The sequence below is a fragment of the Rutilus rutilus genome, assembly GCF_951802725.1.
Source record: "Rutilus rutilus genome assembly, chromosome: 3".
Taxonomy (NCBI): domain Eukaryota; kingdom Metazoa; phylum Chordata; class Actinopteri; order Cypriniformes; family Leuciscidae; genus Rutilus; species Rutilus rutilus.
This window is the reverse complement of record NC_140211.1, coordinates 26008166-26024645: the sequence shown is the minus strand read 5'-3', so window position 1 is coordinate 26024645 and position 16480 is coordinate 26008166. Positions and strand designations below refer to the sequence as shown.

At 37.8% G+C, this 16480-nt stretch overlaps 1 long non-coding RNA gene across 1 annotated transcript in view; it reads right to left on the bottom strand.

Annotated features, from left to right (window-relative positions):
- LOC311288128 overlaps nt 1–11159 on the bottom strand; it is a 123830-nt gene extending 112671 nt beyond the window's left edge. The window contains exon 1 of the long non-coding RNA XR_014626886.1: nt 11046–11159. This is a non-coding gene — a long non-coding RNA (uncharacterized lncRNA). The remainder of the gene's footprint in view (nt 1–11045) is intronic.
- Nucleotides 11160–16480: the final 5321 nt, after the last annotated feature.

Below are 16480 nucleotides of genomic sequence, written 5' to 3'. Positions count from 1 at the left end.
GCTACCTCTCGCCATCTCACCAAAGAAGTTAAAAACTTATAATGGGAAGCATTTATCAAACACACTCTCGTTCCGTCTCTCCCATCATACACACATAAAACACCTTCATCTCACACCCGCCTGATGTCTTGGTTCATGCTGTGCGTGCTAGGCTGACTCACACACATACAGACACGGAGCCTCGCACCATTTCAGCAGGCAGCAACAGGAAAGTAGGAGATGGGGATTTTAGTGACTCATTAATTCCACCTAATTATTCTCCATGACATCCATTTCTGACATTTCCTCTTAGTGTTACAACTCACTGACCTTAAACGTGAGCCCAGCGCTAACGGCTCTCTACAGAGCTCAATCCTGTGCTAAATGTGCTCCGATCCAACAAACACAGTGTTGACCATTAAAAGCATTCTGTGCCTTATAAAGACGGGTCATGATGGCCAACTAGTCCCCCAATGACTAACTAATCAATTAGTGAGAGCCACAATTTTTTTCTAAATCAGTTTGTTTAAGCATTGGGAGTAGGGCTGTCGCAATATACCGATATCAATGTCATGTTAATACAACACGTAAAATAAAACAATAAATGATCCAGTGCCAGTAACTGGTTGACAACCCTTCATAGTAGGTGGCAGTGTTTCTCCTTAACATTGCCACCTATCATTAAACAGAAAAAAGATGATGATGCAGTGTGTAGCTGGCTTCTACTGCCACACAAAATTATGACAGAAGAGATAAGCACAAAAAAAAAAAAAAAGCCTGAAAAAAGTTACCTTGCCACTGTGGAAGTTATTTGGATTTCGGAAAAAAAGACTGGGTTTTAGAAGTTATTTTTGTAAATGCATTGTGAAGCTTGTCAAAGATGTGACAGTCCATTGTGCTTCCATGTTACTTTTGCACGAGTTTCACAATGCACTTAAGTCACGCTAAACAACACAACATGCTGACGTTTACGTGAAGCATGAACTCATGAACGTGCCAGTTGGCTGGAAGTGATGCAGTTTAAAGAGTTTCAAATATCAGTATTTTTTCACACACACCTATCATTTCGCTTCAGAAAACATCGATTCATTCTCTGGGGTTTTATGGGTTACCGTCGTGATTGCTTTGCATGGTTTTTGAAGCATCAACTTTTGATTTACTATCCACTAGTATTACTTAGTAAATAGTCTCATTTACTATTTAGTCTCACAGAGATTGATTTTTTTTTTTTACATTCTATAGACATCATGATAATATTGTTACTGTATTTTTTGGAGACAATAATCATGCAGTGAAAATATGGTATTATAACTTGTCCCTCATCTCAAAAAATTGTGACTCTGCCTCCTAATGCACCGTTTCTACATCCAAAAATACGTATCTTAATCTCAAGTAGAATTGCCTTAATAGTAAAAAAAAAATAATTCACACTTCTGTGATATTCATTGCACTTTTGTATTTCATTAATAATGAAGCAAATAGAGCAGAAACTATAATTTATCAAATTGAGTAAAAATTTGCACAATTGTTAAATTGATGGAAACAAAGACACAAAACTTTCACAATGTGAAAATGCTATGGGGAAAAAAAGTCAGGTGAACTCAAAACCAACCTAATTATTCAGTTTCCTCAAGACTAATTAGTCAACAAGTCGATCTGGAAAAACTAGACTAAGAGGATCATCTTATTCATGACAGAGAAACAGCCATCATGATTTTAGCCGTGACTAGAGAGGGTGGGAGAGAGACAGACAGGCTGACTGACAGATGGAGACAGCGCGACAGAGAGAGACTGGCAAGTCCCATCACCGTCCTTTTTGATCACGTTCATCGGCTACCACCTCCCCAGCGCAGCAGAGGGGTAAGTTTACCCAGTTTACCTACTTTCAGTACAACAGAGGAGCCACACACATTGATCTTGGCTGAGAGGGAATTGAGAGAGAAAAAGATGAAGAGAGAGAGAGAGAGAGAGAGAGAGAGAGAGAGAGAGAGACCATTAACTCTGCTGCTGTACAACTGTACAACTATTGATTGATGGGGGTGATGCTGTTAATATTATTTATGGAGGAGCAGCTCCTCTGCTCTCTGCCTGAGCCACAGCCCATAATAAGCAATAATTGATGGCTCGGGAGACACAACTTCCCCCCGCACGACCCCAGAGCAGTGGGAACTAGACGGATGGCCTCCAACGCAGTTATGATTGATATTATCAGATTACATAAGCGGCTGACATGAGGCCAGGCTGGCCAGCTCAAGTGGGGGCATTGATTTTTGATTAGGACGGCACTCAACACATCATAGAGCAGGGAGGAAGGGGGAATGCCCCCCGCAGGCCTGGATACGGGATGATTATTATGGTATGTCTGTGGCTGCTGCACAGAGACGGTGGCGTTTTAGCCGGCCGTGCTGTGAGTGTGTACAGTACGTTTGCTGAAGTTGGTGATATTAAAGACTGCATATACAACAAACCAAAATAACCGAACCATAATAACAAACTGAAGCCTTTCATTTGTCTGATGAAATTGTGCATATGGGGCTGTAAATAGGCAGGCCTGTAGGTCGTAAGTATGCATGTGTTTGTGTCTATGTCCATGCACACACACGTATATCAGAATAGAGACACGCAGATGTGTGCATCTAATTATCCCAAAGATAATAACACCACAGCTATACTATTAAGACCTCACATGGCACATGATGAGCATAACTAAAGTTACATTTATTCAACCTCTCAAACCTCAAGCCTGTAGTTAGCTGAATTAAAGGTGAACTTTGTAATTTCCGTCACTAGCAGCACCAAACGGAATTGTAAAAATTATGACTGTTTCCAAACAGGTCACCCAAACACTCCCCCCATCTCCCATTGATCAGACAAATAAATAGCATAGTAAACAAAAATCTTAAAACAGAAATATTTTGTGACATTATAAATGTTTGTATGTCACTTTTGATCAATATAACGTGTCCTTGCTGAATAAAAGTATTAAAGGGACAGTTTGTCGGAGACTGATACGGAAGAGAAGAAATTGTTGAATAAAGTCGTTATTTTGTTTTTTTTTGGCACGCAAAAAGCATTCTCGTTGCTTCATAAAATTAAGGTTGAACCACTGTAGTCACAAGGACTATTTTAATGATGTCTTTCCTACCTTTTGGGGCCTTCAAAGTGTTAATTCAACAGCTGTCAATAGATGAGTAATTAATGACAGAATTACAATTTTTGGGTGAACTATCCCTTTAATTTCTTTAAAAAAAAATTATGCACCAAATAGAATAGACCTGTAACCAATTTTTAGCTGGGCCAGTAGCAACCACTGATCTATAATAAGAGATGTTCACATTGTCTTTTAGGATGCTTAGATATTGGATATCACCAAAACAAGAAGCTTCATATTCAAAAGTAACTTGTTATACAAAACCCTTGTGAAACAGGGCATTGGAAGACATTTTACACTTTACCCGTGATTCTCTGCTTGACCCAAGCAACAGCTGGATGACTCTGTGTGGGACCACCATGACAGGCAGTGGCCATTAACGTGTCATTTCCTCCTCCTTTTATCTGAATGAAGAGTGACCTCTCCATTTGACCCCAGCTATCATAACATCCTCTGTTTAAAAATGGAGGCTATTCACTATGGAATAACAGTTATCAAACTGCCCAGAGGCTGCTCTCATCAGGCCAGTGATTAGAAATGATCACAAAAATGAAAAATGAATGGAAAATTAACCCCAAAATGAACTCGCTCGCTCTTAAACACACACACACACACACACACACACACACATTCGGCCATCTATCTTTTTTCTTATTTTCTCAAGCCCTCCATTTACTCATACATGCACTCAGACAACAATCAGTCAGATGACTCAGTAGTGGTCATCTTCAGGGTCCTCATGTTCTGTTTGGGGCCTGAGGAAATTTTAATAGCTCAGAAACATTATTAGCATTGAAGCCATGTTGATACTTAATGACATCTCCTAATCTTATGAAAACACATGGATTAAACATTCACTTTGAATGAACTATGTTTCGGGTCTCAGAGACCCAAAACATTAATAAATGCAATTAATTTGTACATGGTAAGATTTTCTGAAAGATGTACACACTATAGAAATGCACTCATGACAATTGTCTTATTTATTTTATGTTATATCAATTTGACCCCAAACAGAAACTACTGCAGGACAAGTGAAATTACATATTATCTGTCTATTGGATTTTAATTAGGTCAGAAGACCATTATATTTAATGATATAGTATCATTTTATATTTTATTTTATTTTATATAGCCATTACATCACTGGGGTCTCTGGGCCCACAGACATAAATAACAGAGAGCATAGGCGGATTATGTGTAAGGTTGGACATGGCTTAGCCTTTCACTGGCCAAGCCACAAATTTAAGACTAGCCTGGAATTTTGCCTGCTGCTGCTTATTGATTGCTTTTAAAGGGAAAAGCTGCCCATAACTGCTGGTCTAGGGTCAGTTTTCCCTGTAATAATAGAATATTGGCGAAACAGATTTGGTGTTTGCGCTCTTGAGTGTATCAACGGTTTCTAAGGTTTTGCAGGGTTGACCAATGTACTGTAGCCAATTAGAAACGGACGTGTTTTAGATAGAATCCACTCACCTCTCAAAATGCTGTAGTTTTTGTCCATTGCCGAGTTCTGCACTCTCGCGAATCCTCTCTTAATAAGTTAACTTAAAACAAAGTGTAGACATTATGTATGCTAAATAAGAGATTCATTGCGCACTCAGCTTCATTGATTATACCGGAACTTTGTGAGTGAGATTACGATGAATTGAGATGAGTGGCATATTTTTAGTGATTATAAAGGGAGCACTCTATGAGTGCTTTCTAGACGATATATAACCCATTCAGAATTTGAATAAAACTTTTGTTTTGCTGCATTAGGGCAATGGTTATTTATTATTCAAATTGGCTGATATGCTAAATCACGCATAAAGTATGCTTGTTTTTCTGTTCAAATGATAGTGGTTTGTGAGCTTAAATAACAAATAAGTTATTGTGAGCGTTTATGCTGGGATGTGTAGGTTGTTGCTAGGCAACACTTGAAACTATTTCATGACATTATATTTAAATGTTTTTAAAGAGGAAGCGCATCTCCTAGGCCAGGGGTGGGCAACTTCGGTCCTGGAGGGCCACTGTCCTACAGAGTTTAGCTTCAACCCTAATCAAACACACCTGAACAAGCTAATCAAGGCCCTCAGGATTACTAGAAAATTACAGGCAGGTGATTTTTTCAGGGTTGGAGCTAAACTCTGTAGGACAGTGGCCCTCCAGGACCGAAGTTGCCCACCCCTGTCCTAGGCCTTATCCTGGAGTTGGTTCACCCTCGGCCTATGGTACAGAGAATCTCAAAATCTTAGTTAACATGTTTGAGTTATAAAATGCCATGTATATTATTTATATCTGAGCCATAAAAATCTGATACATGTTCAGCACAATGGACCAACTGTTGTGCATCTGACTATGCATGACCCTTCTAACCTTTCACCAAACACGCACACCTCCCTGAGGTACCAGCTCAATTACTACAGTCACATGGGTTGCGCTCAGGGCAACAAGTTTCTCAATGTGCAGTTTGTGTAGAATGGTAAATGATCATGTAGCCAAAACATGCAGATTTTAAATGAAAATGTGAGTGAAAACCATAATAAAGTACTCAAAAGAGTTCAGTGTACTCTGAGTGTGTGAGTCTGTACATGGTGTTACATGTGTGAGAATGTGTGTGTGTGTGTGTGTGTGTGTGTGCAAACCACACTCAGAGCTCATGATTAATGTCTCCTCATCACTTCTCTGACTCCTTTCTTTGTAATGGTTCTGTACTTCAACTAATCTTCATTTCAGATGTCCTCATGTGTGCCATTTCTCTTTACCATTCACACGGTATGACAGAGATGTACTGAAATTGGAACTAACTGCATTTTTGTTTATTCAATAAATGGCATTAGATTTTTATTTACACAGTTCATAACGGTAATTGAATACAAATAATGGGCAGGTATCTGCTCAGCCATCATGAGATCTGACCCTTGGCTGACCACCCTAAAGCCAGAGCTATGCACCACCTCACACATTAGAAACTCTCTCAGCTAATAACAAGAGCAGGTATTCATAACCATAATATGTCCAACATTCCAACTAGGTAACGTCTTATAAAAGCAGTGAGGAAAAAGAAGTCTTTGAGGGAATGTTATTTCAAATTTTTTAATTTCCAAAATCTTTTCGCCGGACAGAGGTCAAACTCAGTTGGGTGAGAAGGTGAGAAGAGTGGACTAAAATATGATTGATGACTTTTTTCATAATTACATTCCAAACATTGCACAGTGGAATTCAGCGGTGGTGTTACCTTACAATTAACTACCTGAGAAAGCGCAGCTGGGTCTACTAACATGAACTAACTAATTCAAATCTTTCATTTCCTAACACATTTTAAAGATAAGTCCTTCTGTCTTTGCCAAGTCAACTCTTAAAAATACTGAAATAAAAGAAAATAATTTAAAACAAACTAAACAAAAATCTAACCAATAGCAATGTTATTATTCTTTTTTTTACAAATAATCAAAACCACACAAAAATATATAAATACATAAAATACAAATCCAAACACATAAATCTGGACAATTTGGACAATATGACTATTTTAAACCCTGTGCTTTAATGTTTGAGATACTTTAAGGTTGAGGGTTTAAGATTTAAGACACCTTAAAAGAAAAAAAGCAAGACTCAAAATGTTTAAGTCAATCTCAGTCCAGTGGTTTATTGTGGGAGAGCAGAAATGATTAATTCAGACATGATTGGGTTTAATTCACCCCATGATGACTCACAAATCAGCTTCTATGGATTATCTGCTCAAAGGATCTATTGTGCTGAGTTGAGGGTCATGATATCGGCCTGAACTCTGAAATTTATACTACTGAACTAAAAGGCTTTAATACATGTGTTAATGCAATGCGAAATGCTTTTAAAGAATACATTTTAGAACACATCACCTTTAACATAGCTCTGTTCATTATGGAGGATAATTGCTGGCTTCTAAACTATGATCAGGAACTTTGACATTAGGTACAGCTGTAGAGATTGTCAGTTAGTTAGCAGTGTCAATTAAAAAGATGCATTTAAATTGCCATGGGACAAAAAAAAAAAAAAAATGCATTAATCATTCAAAATTAATATTCGTCTCAGAAAGATTAGAGAAAGTTGCACACATGCATAGAAAGCAAGGCCAGGCCAAGCCTTCAGGAGTCTGAACACAGGCCTGTTCACTGCAGGACAGTGCATGATTAATGACCACCAATTAAAGGCTGGATGACAGATTTGACATTCATATGATGCAGTCCCCAAAGATAACCTTTTCTCTCTCTCTCTCTCTCTCTCTCTCTCTCTCTCATAAACTCATCGTCTGAGCCAATGCTGCCTCTAAACATCAGCAACGACAGGTCTAAAATGCTTTAAAGCTGGACGTCAAACAGCTCAACATTTTTCCTTAGTCAACAACATCTACTGATGTCCAAGCAGACAGGCTGTCAAATAGGACTGCACTGTTGCAACTTTGAAAACCCACATGGAAGACTAAACTGAAGACTGACAAAATGACACAAATATCTGGATTTGTTCCAAAGCAATACCACGGCAATCTCATATCAGCTGCTTTAGGTTTTTATATTTACTGTTTATTAAGTGAACATCTGTGTAGGACACTTTCTAAAAGTCAAAAATATAATATAACAGTGACAACAATATAATAACATTTAAATGAATCATTTAATACCATAAACTTACTATATGCATACACATTTTACATTGTACTTATATTTAAAAAAAATACCATATGCATTAAATTACAGCTGTTATTAATTACTGTAATTACATGTATAATTGCACTATTGACCCTTCCCTTACCCCACCCTTAAAACTAACCATACCATGAAACTGTCCCAAACCATATCCGTATCTCACCTCAATAGCAGTAAAAGTGTTTTGCAATACATCAAACACAATAAATACATTGTACACACTTATTTTTAAATTGAAAACACCTAAAATAATATGGGACCAAACCATGAGCTCAAACTGTCTCAGACTAAATGTGGCAGGCAAATTCCACAATGCTGTAAGGATCAGAGAAGAATGCAAAACTTTGGATCTCAGTATTGTTATGGGTCCAAATACATTACTGAAGATCTTAAGGCGTCTTTCCTCTCTAAAAAAAACACCCTTAACCCATCGCGAGAGAGAGAGAGAGAGAGAGAGAGAGAGAGAGAGAGAGAGAGAGAGAGAGAGAGAGAGAGAGAGGAGATACAAGGCTGTGTAAGAGGGAGAGAAGGGAGGGAGAGAAGGGAAGGAGAGAGGGAGAAAAAAAAAATCTGCCAACAATTAAACACAGACAGCGTTTTTACTTAGGGGAAAAAGTAGCTGTTGTACTCAGAGCTGGAGCTGCCCGTGGGCAGCCGCGGAAGTGTCATTAAAAGGAGAAAGGATGCGTGAACAGCTGTTTTCAGTGCTGGCTTACACTGCCTGCCATGTTTCCCTTTTGTAGTCACAGTGCGGGAATACCACAAGCCTCTGCCACGCCCGCCAAACTACTCCTCAGATGGCCAACATATGCCTTGGGATGAGGGATGGAGACCGAGAACGAGAGAAAGGGTGTAGGAGAAGAAAGGGCGGGAAAAACGACACGCTATTGAGCTTACAGTAGCCTCATGCTGCCTCATGAATCGGTGGTACAGTTAGTCAATGACAGCATGATCTCCCACTCATCACAGCATGAGTGCTATATTTAATAGGTGGCTACACTTTATAGAAACATGTAGATTGAGACACTGATGTAAGGCACAGTAATAGGGCAAGATTAAATATTAAAACTTTGTTGCCAAAAACTACACTACTGTTCAAAAGATTGGGTTCAGTAAGGCTATGTTCAGATTGCAGGCAAAAGTGAGCAATTTTTTTTTGCTCATATGTGTTTTTTTCCACCCCATAACGGTGTGAACAGCACAAACCACATTTAATCTGATCTTTTCGACTCTTATTTGGGTCTCTTCCACATCAAAAACGCTGTTCTCTATCATCTTATTCTCGTCTGCGTCCTCCTTATTGCCTGCCTTATAAATGAACGTGTAAATGCTGACTTCAGTAACCTCTGCTTTTACTTCCGTGTTTTAATTCCGTGCTGCATGCTGTCTTTGTTATTGTTCTTTTGCACGTGTGGGCCAGTTCAGGGCCCGTGATCTGTTCACACTTGAATTTTCACATGCAAAACTAGCCCAATTCTTTCATTAAAAATCCGTAATAATCAAGTCTGTGTGTGTGTGTGTGGGGGGGGGGGGGGGGTCGCTTCAACACGCGTACTTAAAAACAACACCACGCAGCAAGTGTAAAAGTAGACCAATTACGTGGGAAAACCGAGGACTTGGCAACCCTGAATCTGATATTGGCCACATTAGAAAAGCCTATAAGCAATACATCAGAACTCAGTACTAAGGCGTGCAGTGTGAACGTAGCCTAATACGTTTTACTATTATTATTTTGAAAGAAATTGTAACTTTTATTCAGCAAGGATGCATTCAATTTATGAAAAGTGACAGTAAAGACATATTATAATGTTACAATTAAATGTTGTTCTTTTTAATTTTCTATTCATTAAAGAATCCTGAAAAGGTAAAAAAAAAGAAGAAAAAAAAAGTTCATTGATAAAAAGAAATATTTCTTGAGCAGCAAATCAGCAAAGAATCGTGTGACACCAAAGACTGGAGTAATGATGCTGAAAATTCAGCTTTGCCATCAAAGTAATAAATGTCATTTTACAATATATTAAAATAGAAAACAATTATTATAACAGTAAATAATATTTCACATTATTACTGTTTTACTGTGTTTTTGATCAAACAAATGCAACCTTGGTGAGCATAGGAGACCTTTTTCCAAAAAAAATCTGACCTAAAACTTTTGAACAGTAGTGTAAGTACAGTTATTTTTTTCTTATGTGACCTGTTGCTCAACAGGAATTTTGTTTCACTTGGCAATCACACTATAGCTTTTTTTTTTTACAACGTTAAGGATGACAGCAGCCTTAACATTGGTAATTGACAGCAAAGAGTATCTTACGACGTACATACCATGCATACATTATGATAATACATACTATGTATGCATACAATGATAACATGAGTTAACAAGTCATACACAGTAGTCTTGTTCATACAGCACATATGAACTTTCAAAATTTGGTTGTCCTGAAATTTAAGGTTTAAAGTCACTACAGTTAAAGAATGTGATTTTCAACAAAGTCCCTTTCAAGGAAAGTCTGTTCACTCTGCAGCCATATTTGCAATGCATCCGGACAGCTATTTTGGGCATCCAAGACCAAGTCCTATCTATTTGAATGGGGGAATCATGAAATCTCAAAAACTGCTTAACGAACTCACAATTAAATAATATATTTCAAATCAGCAACACAATCTGACATGAACTATCCCATAAATGTTGCGTCTAATGCACAAATAGTGTTAAAAAAAGCGTATGTTTCAGGCCAGACCACCCAATGAACATGTGAAGTCCTAAGCGCGAGTCTCAGGTTTCTATTAGTGACAAAGTGACGCTATGACTTTACCAATCAGCGATTGGCTCTTTTACTTAGAAGATGGGACGTATTCTGCCATATGCACTTCTCCCATTCAAAGTAATGGGAGTGATCTGTCTTTCTATATCTATAGTCTTTGTTTTCAATCATGTCTTTCATTACCAAAATGTGCATGAACGCAAGTCTTCGCACTCCAAACAAAACTCTATTTGTACGATTATTTTTCATCTAAAAGATGCAAACAACATTCCTGTTAAACTTTTCATTTTCAATGTTGTGACTTAAATGGTTTGCTGACTCATTAGTAGTATCCAGAGTTAAAGAGAGCCTGTAGGAGAGGAGAGGAGTGTGATAAAGTGTGTTTATAGGGACCATCAGTGCCACTCAGGAGCGAGCCCACCTGTAGTCTGCAAGTCATTATGCTGGGGTCACGGGATATCCTCCATGAAAATGCGCACTCACTTCACTTCAAATTGGGTGTAAAGATCCCATTTCTGCTATTTCGCAAACTGAAACACCTGTCCAGGGATGGGCTATGACGTCGCCATGGTACACTGCCATCCATTACAGTATGTCCCCACTACCTGCAGATGAAAATGTTGAAAAAGAAGAATCAAATATTTAGATTATGTATCTATAAGATGATTTTAATTTGTACAGTATAAAAAAAAGTTTAATGTCTCCCTTTATTTACATTTAAATGGTTAAATATACACTACTGTTAAAAGTTTAAGGTCAGTTTTCATCTTTTTGTCTCTTTTGTTTACCAAGGCTGCATTTATTTAAAGTCCCCTTGTAGTCAATAATTGTACCCTTAACCCTCTGGGGTCTAAGGTGTTTTTGGGGTCCTTGAGATGTTTTGACATGCCCTGACATTTGTGCTTTTTTCAGTTGCTTATAAACATATTAATGGCAAAGGTGTAATTACACTCTATTTAGCACAAACAGGGATACCATAATATGTGAGCAACATGTACATGTTTGTATTTTTGAGAGAATAATGTTTATGCATGGTTATTGAAAAAAACAAAAAATGAAAGTTTCTGAGATAAGGCCACAAAACACATATACTAAATATGTGTCCACGAGACTTTTGAATAATGGATGTTGTCGCCTAGAGTTTTTTCTTCAAAATGATCTGAAAATCATCCTGCCTAATCATTCACATAAAACAATACATTGATTAAAATTTTGTAAGACACTTTTTGTTTGGAAAGGCAATATGCGCAATATCCGACCCCAGGGGGTTAATCACCAAAATGACATATTTAAACATTTTTTTACATTTTTTTATTAATGCCTTAAAATAGCTTGAATGTAACTATACCCTTGCTTCATTTGGTATATACGGCTCTATGAATATGCAAAAAAAGCATGATTTTCACCACAGGGACAAAAAAAATACAGTAAAAACAGTAATATTGTGAAATATTCCATGTATTCAGTAAATATTAAATTCATTATCAATGCTGAAAATAGTTGTGCTGCTTAATATTTTTGTAGAAACTGTGATGCACATTTTCTTTTTTGAATAGAACGTTCAAAAGAACAGCATTTATTTTCCCTAACATTGTCCAGGAAGCAGACACACTCAGAAAATACCCATAGAAAATTATACATTCCTATTATTTAAATCAGTTAAATGATTATCAGGCTGCATGAATTAGGTCAGCCGGAACCGAGAACACTTCCTATAACACCCGATGTACTCGTTACATCATGAGAAGAATGGCATCTACGCTAATGTTAGTCTTTCTGCTTATTCTGAGGTTTACTGTAATCAGCCGGATCTGGGCCGTGTCCAGATCAGATGGTGGGCCGTATCCAGATCAGATGGTGGGCCGTATCCGGATCAGATGGTGGACCTGTACATAGACACGACCACAACTCATGATGTTGTCAGCTGGATCCGGGCCGTATCCAGATCAGATGGAGGACCTGCACCTAGACACGACCACAATGCATCCCTGAAGTGTCAGCAGAGGTTGCGTCAACTACTAGACAATCCCCTGTGAAGGCCTCATCGACACAACAGCCATCGGCACTGATCCTCAACATGCCCGTCTCTATACCGGTGTGATGACTCCGATTCAACCAGATGGAACTGGATAATATTCTGATTGGCTTCTGACCTGAAATGCTGCCTGAATCCTAATCATACACTGTTCGTTCATTGGCCAGAGGAGAACTGACCCGACTGAGCCTGGGTTCTCCCAAAGTTTTTTTCTCCATTCTGCCACCTGATGGAGTTTTGGTTCCTTGCCACTGCCTTTTTCACCCTCTGTTGACAATGGCTTTTGGCTTGCTTAGTTGGGGACATTAAATTTAACATTTAATTTAATTTTCAATAACAATATTGATCTGCCTGCATTGACACCATTATATAAGAACTGAACTGAGCTGGACGACTACATCATGGTTTTCTCCAGAGCGGCTATGAACTAAATTAATAACTTTTTTACAACAAAAATGAAACATCACTGACCTTACTTAAGCTGGACTGTGATGCTATTTTCTTCTGGAAACAAACTTTGTTGCATTATTTTCCTGTTTTGAAACAATCTGTATTGTAAAAAGCGCTATATAAATAAATGTGACTTGACTTATTTGAAATAGAAATCTTGTAACAACGTAAATGTCTTTAGTGCCATAGAATCATTTATTTTATTTAAATGTTTTAATTGAATGTGTCCTTACTGAATAAAATTATTTATTTATTCAAAACAAAATCGTACTGACCCAAACTAACTTTTGAACAGTAGTGTAAATGCTATGAAAAGCAAAAGAGGCTTAATTAGCATTGTAAAAAAGCTTTACATTTTTTGTTATGCTGGTTGAAAATCTCCTCATATCCTGTTAGAACTATGTTAAGTGGTCTAAATGTATTTTTATTAATATATATAATCTGTGGGAGGCGTAGGACCATAAAATGTTCTTTCAATCATTTTATTCGGTCTGAATGAAAATGACAGCATGTGTTCCCTGTCAGTCAAGTTTGCACACCACCGCGCAGCCTGTTCACGCAGACATCATACGTCATCAGCACATTTCACTGTCCTCTTTGCAGACAGAGTGAGAATGGCAGGCAAACAACCTAGCTTTCCTAACAAGTGGCAAGTATCTACATTTCAGGTTTGACAGTTAGCTATGTACCGCTGACTTTGACCTATGCAGATAATTCAGTGAGATCATTCGACTGTGAGTAAAGCTGAAATACAGTGCATTCTTTCCTTTATGTCAACTTCTGAACTGGAGTCATTTCACAATCACGTACTTATGTATGCAAGCATGTGCTTCTGTTTCTCCCCTCACTGTGCTGCAAAGTTTTCTCACCAGTGAATGAATGACACATGATGTAATCCAACAACGTTGTCTCTAGTCGTCTCGCTTCTGGTCTGTGAGCGTTCATGTGTTTTGGAGGAGGCGTGGCTTTGGGCGGTGATTTGCAGGGAGGGTGGGATCATATGCTTTCAATGCATGCAGGCTAAAGTTTGCATTTCCCAGATCACCTATTGCACCTTTAAATAACAGACAAAAATAATTAAAAAAATAATAAGAAAATAATAAGATTAGACCATATCACATGAATACTCACCAACACAATAAAATATCTGAAAACAGCACAATTAATGAATTAATGAATTAATGTCTTCCTGAAAGCTGTAAGCTGTTCCATCAATTCCACCATTTTTAGCTTGAATCTAAGAATATTTTTTACACGCAGAGTTGCTTACTGCCATTGATTCTCTTTATGGTAGAATACTTCTTAAAATAATCTGGCTCAGTTTTACATACTCACAGCTATCACAACAGATGCCAGAATATGATAGAACCCTTAGAGAAATTAATTCTATAATGTAACTTAGCTGCTTTGCTTTGATCACTTCCAGAAAATGGAAATGGTTCACTTCCAACAGTAAAAAAAATTGGCTATTAATGACAATGAGATGTATAAACAGACTCATTTAATTCTGCGCCATACCTATGCTAACCCTGAAATAACTTACAACCCAAGGCCTGTTTGACACCACACACCTCACAATCCCCCTTCCCCTGACATGCTCCTCCGCACTAAATCACAGGAGCTGCTGTGACCACTGACGTGCTAGATATGGCCTGCAGTCACTGCACTCAATCAGCCCGTGCCGTCCAGCGCCCTGTGTTTCTCCAGCAGAAGAGCAATGAGAAACAGACAGCACGTCCACTCACATGGATAAAGAGATCAACATGGACATATAAAGAATGATGGGAACTTTTCATGGCTCTAGAATCTACTTAAAACTAAAATATAAAAAAAGTCATAAAACTTATATAAAGCACTATTAAAGAATACACATATATCTATACCTTTCTGATTAATGCAATAAGTGCAAGATGCAGCAGTTACCGTTTTGTGTATTTGTTCTAGTGGTGAATGAATTGAGACAGTGCCTTGTGTTTGGACCACATCTACTACTGCAACAAAAAACACACATCCTAAACTATATACCAGATATCTACAATGAGAGGTTGCTCTTTTTGTGGCCTACACTACAAGCTATCACAGTAAGCAAAACAATACAAACAAATAATTCAGTACAGGTCTTGACCGGTCTATATACAGAGAAAGAGAGAACACTTAACAACAATTTCCAATGTGTTAAATGTATCTGCAACTACATTACCAACAAGGGTATTAAACGTAAATGTGAATGGATTTGGTTATTGCATTATTCTTTTTACAACTCTTACAAAGGTATTTCGATTCCATTCAAATGTTTGGAGTCGGTAAGACTAATGTTTTTGACAGAAGTCTCTTATGCTTACCAAAGATGCATTTATTTGATCAAAAATATAGGGAAAAATGAATTAAAAAAAATGAAAAATGAAAACACTTGTGAACATAAGTGTATAATAAACACGTAACAGTAGAAGCCAGCTGACACAAGCAGGTGTATTTACAGCAGGTGTTTTCCCAGAGAGCTGCAATCAGTCTTAATGCAATCCTTTAGGTAAGCCATTATGAATTGACAAGAAATTATACACAAAAAAAAACAAAAAACAATTGTACAACTACAAATATAAAACATGCTGCTCACCTGCTAACAAACCAGCCCAGAGCAGAGCTGCTAAACAGAATAAACACGCCAAGTCATTCATACAATCGCGCAGCCACACAAACACAGATGTGAGCAGCTCGTGATTGATCAGTCTCTAGATCTCAAGCGTAGCCACACACACATCCAGCAGTTCTGGAATGTCTGATAAAATGATATTAATTCCACACATTAATGAGATTAATGAATTTCAATAGTGGGAAGACAAGAGAAGTACGTATTCTTTTTGTCTGGACCTGAAATAATAACACAAAGGCAATTACTGCGCATCCATCAATCTGCAGCAGACAGTCTAATTATCTCTCCATTTCTGAAGCACTTGCAGTCCTACAGCACTCATTTGTATTCTTTGATATGTTATTTTTTCATTAATAGTGCGATGCATTAGGGATGTGCAGATGAGTACAGTGGGACTCAGATGTTTCAGAATCATGATTGAGTTTTTCACCACTCCACTCTGAGAGTTGCCGAATTCTGATGATTGATGATGATGTCACCGTGTGAGGAATGGCCGTCCCTGCAGCTATGGATAAGTCATTGTTTTCCTGCTACAGGAAATAAAGCCATATCTACCACCTAGAATCAGGCTTATAATTTCTCAGCCAGGAGTCTTCATTTTCATCGCTCACTCTTGAGAAATAAAGTGTTTTTGTACATGGAACAGAACTTCAAGAAAGTTGCACTTTCTACACAGGCCACAGTGCATCATCTTTTGAAACTGTTACTTGTAATGACACACTGCACTGTAAAATATTATTCTTGGTTTAACCTAACATTTTAAGGCAACCAGGTTACTTACTA